Here is a 3,013-nt window from a genome sequence, read left to right on the forward strand (position 1 = left end):
TGCAGCATTTCAAACAGAGAAAAGGGGCTGTCTGTCTGATTGGCAGATGTGGATTACATACAACTGATGGGGATAAAAGTCTTCAGGTCTCTGGACACCTCCTTCTTCATTAAATCTCTACAATGAAGCAGCAGGTTGGCTTACGATGAGGGCTAGAGGTGTACAAGTTCTCAGAAGGAGCTCAGTGTCACCTAAAACACCCCAGCAAACCTGCTGGAAAAGGGTGAGGCTCTGCCCAGCCCCTTAGAGAACTCCCCTTGGGCCTTACTGACATGTGACAACCCCCCCCCCCCCCTTTACATTTTTATTAAGAAAGCAGGCTGGTCAGCTACTGCAGCTGCTTCCTCTTGACCTTGATTTCTTATCAGCGAGTTTAAGACATACCTTTGCTGTCAAAGCATCATAGACGGGCTTGCAAGACACACAAACACAAGCAAGCAAAGAAACAAGCAAACATTCACCAACTTTCCCCTATATTTGAGATCAGAGGATGAGACATTTGTATCACATAAAGAATTTTACTTCAGAAGAAACTCTAAGAAACAAACTAATGACAGCTTCATTATTTTTTATAGAACAGGATGTTAGTTAAATGCTTCACTTTGTGTAGCATTTAGTTACATTATTAAGTGCCAGCTATCAAAATTTGCATGCCTCCTTACACATTAATGAGCACAACTGGACACCTTGAATCAAAATCCTTTTATTCACCAAATACAACATGTGCATTTTTTTTGGTGCAGGTGGTAGAATGAAGTAGACAATTAAACATAAAATTAAGATAAAAGACAAAAAAAAAATTGAATAAAAATAAGAGACATAAATATTATTCATAATATTAATAACATACAAATAATATTAATAAATAAGCATAAGGTCAGACAATCAGTTGTAGAGTAGAAACAGCTTTTGGGTATGTGCAAATAAGCTTATAATATAGTGGGTAAATAAATATGAATAAATATGAGCAGCTTGAGGTGGCTGAATGAATGCTGCAGATGAGTCTGCCAGTGATGAGTAACAATGGTGCACTGAGTCACCAATGGCCACATTGGTGGATATTATCATTATTATTGTTGTGTTGTTGTTCTTGTTGTTGTTGTTCTTGTTGTTGTCATTATGGCCCTTTCCAGAGAGGGTTAGTCGTATTCTTATGACAGAGGCTTACAATTCTGCTCTTGGTTGGATGGTATACAGGGTGGGCCAAAAGTAGGTACAGTATACAGTTTTTATTTCACAAAGTAAAGCTTTTATTTTACAAAGTTTTTTTTTTTTTTTTTTTTTAAGTAGGTATACAGTTTTGACAACAGCTTTCCCACAGCGTTTGATTGGACAACGTTGCAGCATCGCCTGGCCCCCACATTCAGTTGACCTGACTCCCATGGACATTTTTAGGGGGTGGGGAGGGGGCATAGTAAAGGAGAAGGTTTTTGAGAGCATGCCCCACACAGTGGATGAATTGGAGGCGTTCATCTCGGAAGCTACTTTTAAAAATAACTTTGTAAAATAAAAACTTTACTTTTTGTAAAATAAAAACAGTACAGCTACTTTTGCACCCCCCCCTTTATAAACAAGCTCCCCAGCTTTGTTTAAGGACACCTAACAATGCCAATGGATATGTGATCTATTTTCTCAGGGACTAGGTGTGGGGCAACAGTGACTGCGTTTCAGTAATCAGAAGTCTACGTGCCCATAGCAATCCAGAAGCAACTGTGAGCGTATAACTCTTTGACTTGTACAAAATGTATACATTACTCAACAGTGTAGTACCTTTTTACTAATAGAAGGGGGAAAAAAGAAAAAAAAAGTGGATTCGTCAGGATTTGAACAGTGCATTTGCCAAAAACACATGAAAGGATAAGAAGTGACAGGGTATCGGATGATTATTTTTATTTAAAATGTAATCCTCAAGATCTTCATGATGGTAATGAAAATGATGCATAACCTTTGAGATTAACGTTTTAGTGATTACAAGCAAGGTTGCTGAAATCTTTGTTGCTCATTTCACCAGTTAAATAGTGAATGAGTTTACCATTATAGAACTCCAACATTTATACGACAGAATTTGTCTTTCCTTTGCCCTTATTGTGTAAACACAGTTGTGTGGTCTCATAAGGAAGTAAAAACAACCCACTATTATCAAGACCGGCTTTCTACAGACATCTAGGCTACTGTAACCACTAAACAAACACTAGAATTATCTCACCTTGAGGACTGACTATACTTCCAGCTAGGCAGTATTACTAATTATCATCTGTATTTTTTATTCTTAGATCCAGCTTGATATTTAGAGTAACCTTTATACTGTAACAGTAATCTGTATATGAAAACCATATTTTGTCATGCATAGTCGTTTAGTTCTTGTATTCACACGCAATTATATGACTTATTAGTCATTAATAGATGTGGTTTTCCAAGAACAGAGTGCAACTTTTGTTAACGCTACTATCACTGTTAACCTCGGCATGATCGCGGATAGCATGTTAGTCATGAGTTCTACAATAAACCTTTTTGTTGTTAATGACAATCATACTCTAAAAAAAGAGTAATAACCGATATATGCGATAGTAAGCTAGAAAGCCGGCAACCATATAATAGGATTTGAAAAAACATCAATGACATCACCAGCACCAGCAAATAACTACAGTGGCAAATATAATTTCCCTAGTTTAAATCATGACTTTTTTATTTTCAAAAGACTAACATCTTTGCTATAGAAAATACGAACAGTAACCGTCTGAATGAAATCACGTGTCTCTCGACCTCTGCCTCCTTTTGAGACAGAAGGGTCCTCTCCCCCTTTTTAGTCGCCCGTTTTAAACGCCAGACTAAAAGAAAAACGAAAAGAAAATCGAGACTATAATCGATCATAATAAACACAAAAATTATATATATATAAATGTAAAAATCAATATCTGGTAGAATAAATTTATTATTTTCCTTTTTCATTACTCAGGAGCGCAACATTTATTCCTTCTTAATCAGGCGAATCTACAATCGGCTAAGTACCAGG

This window comes from Paramormyrops kingsleyae, chromosome 7 (genome assembly GCF_048594095.1).
Source record: "Paramormyrops kingsleyae isolate MSU_618 chromosome 7, PKINGS_0.4, whole genome shotgun sequence".
NCBI classification, from domain to species: domain Eukaryota; kingdom Metazoa; phylum Chordata; class Actinopteri; order Osteoglossiformes; family Mormyridae; genus Paramormyrops; species Paramormyrops kingsleyae.